The sequence below is a fragment of the Monodelphis domestica genome, chromosome 8, assembly GCF_027887165.1.
Source record: "Monodelphis domestica isolate mMonDom1 chromosome 8, mMonDom1.pri, whole genome shotgun sequence".
In the NCBI taxonomy this organism is placed as follows: domain Eukaryota; kingdom Metazoa; phylum Chordata; class Mammalia; order Didelphimorphia; family Didelphidae; genus Monodelphis; species Monodelphis domestica.
In genome coordinates, this window is record NC_077234.1 from 7306197 (window position 1) to 7314503 (window position 8307).

Below are 8307 nucleotides of genomic sequence, written 5' to 3' on the forward strand. Positions count from 1 at the left end.
TAAGCATTAAACCACAAAAGTCACAGTTTTACTCCCCAGGAGTAGCCCTGCCATTGATATCTCTCTTGGGGGAAAGAGCTTTGGCTAGACAAGAGGAAATATAAGGTCCCTACAATGGTGACACTGCCCCAGAGGACAGTGTAGTGACTCTGGGAGATTTCTGGGTAATGAGATTGTAAATAAGAACTTACCATCTTTGATATACTTGTAGTAGATATACTACCGACTTCTTATGACTAATTCTTGCAGAGCTAGGGTATTATCTGTTTCTGTTTCTATGGATTTAACCTCTGCTGGGAGGGAAATAGTTAAATGCCTCAATGAAAGTGGAAGCATGGTCACCTTTGAAACTTGGATTTTAAAGTCACGCCTCTGCAATGGATGAGTTTACCATACAAATAAGAAGGCAGACCTTTGAGGTGAATATGGTATACACATGGATTTTGTTGTTCTTGAGAATGGCCTAAATTAAGAGACAAAAAGGCAAGATGGTTTCCAGTTATGGAGAATTGCCTGAGGCTAAACCATTGGCAGATGAGAAGACACACACCATTTGTGATTCCAGTCCACAGTTAGATACTATAGAGAAGGGCAAGTATGGAGCTTCTCCAGGAAAGTTAGCAAAGACTGGGAGGAAAAGTTGGGGTTTGCAGCAACTTCAAATCTCCAGCCCCTGGAGATAAGAACTTCAGTGGCTATTAGCTAAGTCAAGGTAACGTGACAGACAACCAGTCTGGGCAATTTGGAAGGAATTGCCATCGAGATCCACATGCTGAAACTTTACAAGGGAACCAAAGAAAAGGCTTCAGCTACTACATAATTACATTATTTAAGGAAAGTATAATTCCATGCTTTGAGGAGGCTTCTGAGCAAGATCTTCTGGCATATATAGGGATACATGATAGGTTCTGGAAAAGATACAAATATCAAGACAAAGTCCTTTTCCTTGTGGAGTTCACAATCAAGATTGTTGGGGAGTTTCTTTTCTGTAAGCCCTTATTTTTTATTTTATTTTATTGTTTTGTCTTAGTAACAACTTCAAGACAGAGGGGCAAACAACACTAGATACATGGAGTTAAATGAATTGCCATGGGTCATATAGGTAGGGAATGTCTGAGATCAAACTTGAACTCAGGTCCTCTCCACTCTAGGTCTGGTGCTCTACCCACTCAGGATGGCTGCCCCTGGTCTTTCTTTTCGTATAGAATCTTCCAAGTACTGTAAGATCACTCCACTGGAAAATGGTGTGAAGTCCTCTAATTCCATAAGAAATTCTTGTGCTTTTCCAGTTTCACAACAGAAATTGTCTTACAAAATTCTGATGCCATGACTGATCCTGTTTCATCAACAACATGACAGCAATACCTCTTTTTAAAATTTAATATTTTAATTCCAAATTAAATAGAGAAAGTTTTATACATTAATTTGCTGACATTTTTGATCCAAATTTTCTCTGTCCAATTCAAAGATGGAAAGTAATCTGATATAGGTTTCACATGTGCTATCATGATTTATGTTTCCATGTTCATCATGTTGTGAAAGAAGACACATATCACACAATCAAGAAGAGACTCATAAAGGAAATAAAATTTTTAAAAGGTATATTTTGATCTGTATACAGACTTCATCAGGTCCTTCTCTGGTGGTGGGTAGCCTTTTTCTTCCTGGGTCCCTTGGAGTTGTCTCAAATCTTTGCATTTCTGACAACAGTTAAAAAATTCACAGTGGATCATCATACGTTATTGCCATTATTGTGTATAACATTCTCCTGGTTCTGCTCACATCACTTTGCATCAGTTTATACTAATCTTTGTAGGTTTTTCTGAAATCATTCTGCTTATTTACTACAGTACAATAGTATTCCATTATGATCATGTACTACAAGATAGAATTTCATCTTGTAAAAAACAATGTCCATTCCTAGAGGAAGCAGGAAGCCACAGACTCCCTGAATAAAGGTTGAATTCGTCTTAGCTAACCAAAAACTGCCAGGATCTTTAAAATCTCAGTGCATCTTCCTTCTGTAGTATATCTTTTGGATCTCTCCTGGAAAAGGAAAACTATCCTGAATGGTAGATTAAAAAAAAAAAACTTACCTTCTCTCTTAAAAAAAGGTACTAAATCTTGGATCCAAGGCAAAAGAGTGGTAAGGGCTAAGGCAATTAGGGTTAAGAATCTGACCTCAAACTTGAACCCAGGACCTCCTTATTCTGAGCCTGGCTCTCTATCTACTGCAGCACCCAGGTAATTGGCAGATATTTTAGTGAAAACATAAAATGTGAGTTATGGGAATAGTCCTCAGATAATAGGATTAGGCTGCTCATAGTGAGAGAAGTCTGCAGAGCTGTGGTGGAAACAACTCAAATTTTGGTTGAGTAGATATTAGATTACAAAGGAATCTACTTTGAAGCGAAACAGGTGGTAAATGAGGTTTCAAAGCTAGATAATACCAGGTTCTCCTGAACTTAGTTGAAGGGTGACATTGCCAGGGAAGAAATTTAGATATAACTTGGGGAAGCATTAATCTACGTCATCTTAACTAAGTCAAAAATAGAACAAAAATCTATTTTCATTTTCAAAATCTTTTAATCGTAACTGATTCAACTATTTGGGAGAACAATCTGGAATTATTCTTAAACGGTTATATAACTAAATATACCTTCTGTTCTGGCAATGGGTATATTGTTTATAATAGGTTTATTTCCTAAGGTGATCAAAGAAAAGGAAAAGAACCTCAATGTCCTAAGATATTTGTAGCAGATCACTTGTGGTAGCAAAGAACTAGAAATTGAAAGGACACCCATCAACGAGGGATTGGCTAAATGAGGCATGGCATATGATTGGGATGGAATACTATTGTACCATAATAAATTATGAACAGGTTAATTTTTTTTTAAAAAAGGTAAGGAAAGACCTACATGAAATTATGACAAGCAAATAGAGCAGAACCAAGAGAATAGCAATAGAAATATTGCTTGAAGAATGACTTGTGTAATACCCCCACCTCCAGAGAAATAACTAAAAAATAGGAAAAAAACCTGGTTTTATATATACATGTATCTTTTTGTCAATCTTTAGTGGGGAAGGAGAGAGGAGGAGGTAGTTAATTTGATGTTTTTATATAACAAACAGTTACATTTACATTGTAAAAAAAAAACCAAAGTCATTTTATGTAGTTATTTTGTCATTTTAAACATGGAAATTCCACAAACTAGAGCAGTTTTTCTTTGACTCATTGTAGGCTGAGAATGTCTTCCTCTCACCCGTGCCACGATTTGTTGGAGATGCTCCTGTTCTGCCCCCACATCTCAGTGCCACAGTTCTTGAGTCCAAAGGTTTGTGTGCCTCTCAGATCAAATTAGGACTGCTCTAAAGTCAATAGACATCCCCCCCCCCAACACACCATAAACATTTGACACAGAGGTAGAATCCTGCTAGAGCATATGGAAACAGCTCAGCTCAATCTCTGACCATGATTGGAAAGAAATGGTCAATGGTGGAAATAGAGAGTAAGATTTCTAAAGCTAGAGAGGATGCATACGCTGTAGAAAGACACTGACTGTCCACCATACTTGATATCTAATATCAGCTTTAACCTCTGATCCAGGAAACATTGGGCAACTGCTCTATCCAGGCTCCGAATTTATTTTTTTAACTGTGACTTCTCTGCTGCTTGAGCAATATTTTATTTGGTTTTCAAATGAGTCAACCTCTGTCTGATCATTGGATCTCTCCTTGATTTTCCTTGTAGTATTTGTGATTTTTCTAATGGCATGTGGGGATGGGTAGTTTCCATAACACCCTCAGCTTTAAACGCAGCTTCTTTCCATCCTCATAACAATGTTTCTCCTGCTGCAGACTGCCAAAGAGAAGCCTCTCTGGGAGATCTCTCTCCCATCTTAGCCCCTCAGAGCTTGTTGGCATTGAAGAGAAGCTGAAGCGACCTGAAATCATCAATGCACTCAGCTTTTCAATGAACATTCTGAAAGCACCGATCTGCCTTTGTACTTCCATTGCATGGGAAGTGGCAGCTCCTCCTTGTCATCTGGAGTACAAAACACCAATTCCTCAGTTTGTATATAGTCTTTCACAAGCTGCTGTCATCCTGCCCATTTTGTTTGATGTAGATCAAGCCTTACTAGCCTTCCCAGCTCTTCTGGCCAGACTGGCCCCCAGGCTGTTGTGCATACACCAGTCCATCCCCAGTCTCTGTGCTCCTCTAGAGGCTACCCTCTATGCCTAGAAGGTCCTTTATTCTCTCTCATCTTCATCTCTTAGTATTCTAAGTTTCTTATAAGGCCCCACTTACGTGCCGCCACCTCCTCCTTTATGAGACAGTTTCCCCAACTCCAGCTTTGGGATCCTCCTCCTTACTGAAAAGACTTTATATTCAAGTTATTTTCTTCCATGCCTTCCCTCCCTACCCATCCACCCATTATAATGTGAGCTTCCTGTGGGTAAAGATTGTTCTTTTTTTGTTTGTTTTTGTCTTTGGGTCTCCAGAATGTAGCAAAATGCCTAGTGCATAGCTGACCAGAAATGGTGGTGGAATGAATGAATAAATGAATGAGTCAATAGTCAACAAACATTTATTAAGCACCTATTATGTAGCAAATATAAGTTCTGAGGGTACCCCCCCCAAAAAAAGACAGTTCCTGCTTAAAGGAGCTTCAAGTAAAACGAAGGGGAAGAAAATACATAAAAGAAAGCTGAAAAGTTGGAATTGAGGAGTTACCTGGTGTAATAGATGTTATTGATAGATACTAAATAACTAATTGATCAAGGTTTGTCTACTCTCCTCCTATACCTCCAGGTTTCTTCCCTCTCTTCAGAAGCCTTTCATTTCCCCCCCCCTTCTTCTGTGAGCTATGAGATTTCAGAGGAAATACTCTTTTTTTTTCCTCAAGTAAGGGTTTATTTGGGGAAGACAAGACAAGGATGGAGGATAAGGTAAGAGGAGTAGGATTTCCCTATTCTCTATAGAAAGTGTTGGTTTGGAGGATATTGAGAGTATTGGCAATTCTGTCACAAGCATGAACCAGAGTCAGTCAGAGACATATGAGGATATATGTCTTTTCTTCTTCCTTCTGCCTTCAAATCAGCCAGCCAGCAAAAGTATTCAGCTTCAGCTTCAGTCACCAACATCAGCCAAAAGTCAAAAGCCTCCTAGCCCAGCTCAGCTGTTGGCTTGGCTTCAACTGCTTTTCCTGGTAACATTCCAAATGGAATCTTCATTTGACTGACAGATGACCATCTCCAGCTTCTTGTCCTTTGCATGCCATGTAAATTCTCTCTTCTCCACACTGGCTCAGGGGCACAGTGGGCAAATTAGGGAAATCAAAGACAATGAGGCCAACCTGGAGGGAAGTGAAGAGACATCTAATGAGGTGTATATCTTGTCCCCTCTTCTGAAATGGAAGACTTTACATCCTCCAGCAATGAGGCATAAATAAAAAGGCCAGTCGGGTCAGCTTTGAGTAGGCAGTGGGATTTCTCAAAATGAGTATACTGGGGGCAGCACAGAAAAGTAAAAGAAGGTCCACAGGAGTGCCAAGACATGGTGGGAAATGAGATGTCTAAATGAATGAATAAATGAATGAATGAATGAATGGACATAACATTTCTTCAATAGACATGTAGTAGAAAAAAAATACGACATGATTAGATTTGGATTGTAGCCCTCGTCAGCTCTTTCATTTGCTGGTTGTGTGGTTGTAAGAAAGCTTTTCTTCATTCCTCTGTATCTTAGTTTCTGCATCTGTGAATGGAAATTGGACTAAATGATGTTCTTTCAATCTAATTCTCACATTCCAATATCTCTGATCTCAAAGCATTTTGCAGACATAATCTCCCTAAACTATAGTAGAATCAATGTTGCTGGAGACAAAGAAATTTGTCCTTTATTTTAAAGAGGTAATGTTTTTAAAACTAGAGTCCAATAGGCATGATTATCAGTTATGATCAAATTTTAGAATGATTTATTAACACAAAATTGAAAAAAAAAACTAGAAGCAGAATCACAAAAGTATTAGCATGGCGTCATAAAGAATTAGGCCATCAATTATTCATTCAGCAAACATTATTAAGCCCCTACTATGTGCCACAGTGTGGATGGGAGCTGAGGATACAAAGGCAAAAATAAACCTTCCTTGCCCTTCTGGGGACACAACTCACACTGCATATGCAGAATAAATACAAGGTGATTTCTAGTTATGACAAATTGACTTCATTCCCTTTTAGACCGATTACTAAACAGGTAGATCAGGGAAAAGTCAGTTAGGGGTGTGTTCTTCTGTTCTTTGTCTAGACTAGGTGGCTGGATCTAGGAGAACTTTCAGTTCTTCTGGGAACTTAAAAAACCTGTACAAGATCTCTTACTCACCATGGTTAAAACTGACTTCAGGCTTCCTTCTTTGCTATAATTGAGTAACTTTGACTTGGGGATTATTAATGGTGGTTTTTCTGTTAAATCACAAGGAACGCCCCCCCAGAGGGAGTTCAGCTTTCATCATAATCCACCTTTCCTCATGTTCCCTAAAACCTTTTGATTATGAATCTTAGCCAAGAGTTCAGAAGAAAGTTAGCCCATCATTCAGTAGGTTGAACCAGAAGCAGATTGATGATAATTTTCTCATCGATGTAAACAAATGGGGGGATGTCTTTCAAGAGCTGTAGCGTTCCAGAAATCTCATCGATTTCCCCAAATTCTATTCATGTGTAAAGGGTCCTAGGGTGATAGATAGCTGGTGAAATATTGCTCCCAAATCACCTATGAGACAAATGCAAAACAAAACAACCATGACTGAAAAATTGTTAATGATGAAACAAGATAGAAGGATGTTATTAAGCTTTTTACTGTGGCCATATCTATCTTCCTCTCCTCCCTTCCTTATGACATAAGCTTCTTGACAGCAAAGTCTGCATGGTTTTCCATTTTGGCATCCTCCGAATCCAGCATCAGACCCTCCTAATAAAAAGAGCTTAGTCTCTATAAAAATGAAATTAAACCAACTTAGGTTGAAGCACAATGGTGCTTCCACACAATGAGTCATATGAGTGTTGGGAGCACCATCCAGATCTGAAAGGGGGTCAGGAAACAAAAGATGAACCTCCTGCCTTGGAAGAAAACAAACACCCAGGGGCAATATGACTTGGACACTGGGTCCTTAAATGTGTACAGCTTGACTCCTTCAATAAAATGAAAGCTCTTTGAGGACTGGCTCTATTTCATTTTGGTCTTTATATTCCCAAAGTCTGGTCTGGTGCCTGGACATGGTGAGTTACATATTGATGAGTTGGCTGGTAAATGATCCCATGAACATGTATTCAGTATTGCTATGTGTTCATTCTAACTGCTCTAGGACTTAGGAAACCTTTCACAGTGTAGGAAATTACAAAATGGTATAATTGGCCATCACAATCTCATCTTAACATTTCTCTATTATTTTAGAGGGCTTTATGGTTTTAACTCTAGTTTGATTTCCAAAATGGAGCTGACTTTTCCCTGGAGGGAAGGAGGGAGAAAAATTACTTCAATAAAGCAGTACAGAACCTTAGTCCACTAAAATACATCATTTATGTTGCTTGGAGATCATTGGGCATTTAGTCACTAGCTAGGTGGTGCAGTGGATAGAGTACCCAGGTTTAGAGTCAGGAAGACTTATCTCTTGGAGTTCGAGCCTAGCCTTAGATGTTTACTAGTAATATGACCCTGGGCAAGTCACTTAACCCAGTTTGCCTCAGTTTCCTCATCAATAAAATTATTTGGAGAAGGAAATGGTTGACTACTCTAGTGTTTTTGACCAGAAAACCCCAAATGGGATCAAAGTAAGATGGACACAACTAATCTTCCTTCTTATTTCTAGACTATAGTGAGACTTCCTGTGAAAGGAGCTATTTCATTTTCATGGCTACCATGAAAAGGATGTAACCTTTAATAAATCTGAAGGTCAGTATATTTAGTCATCTGCAGAAGGGCCCAGGAAATCCTAATCCTTTGGCATTTCTGACCACTACTTTCTCTTCTTTTTTTTTGATTCTGATGGCAGGCTTCCATTTCTTACTCCCAATAAGCTTTGCTGAACATTCTTTATCCAGACCTCTTCATCATAGACAGGAATTCAACCAAATGAAAGGGGGGAAAAGAGCTGTCTAAGAAAAGAAAAATGGGTCTTTGGGACCTATTCAGTTCAACAATATAATTGGAAACATTGTCCTGGAAAGAAAAATTAGGAAAAGGTGATTATGAAGTTTCATTCAATCTAACAGTTACTATGTATTATTAAGGTATTTGAAAGATGGGTTTTC

At 38.7% G+C, this 8307-nt stretch overlaps 1 pseudogene; it reads right to left on the minus strand.

The window, feature by feature from the left end:
- Positions 1–219: 219 nt before the first annotated feature.
- The window catches only part of LOC130455947 (leucine-rich repeat-containing protein 28-like), an 11232-nt pseudogene continuing 3144 nt past the window's right edge, over positions 220–8307 (minus strand).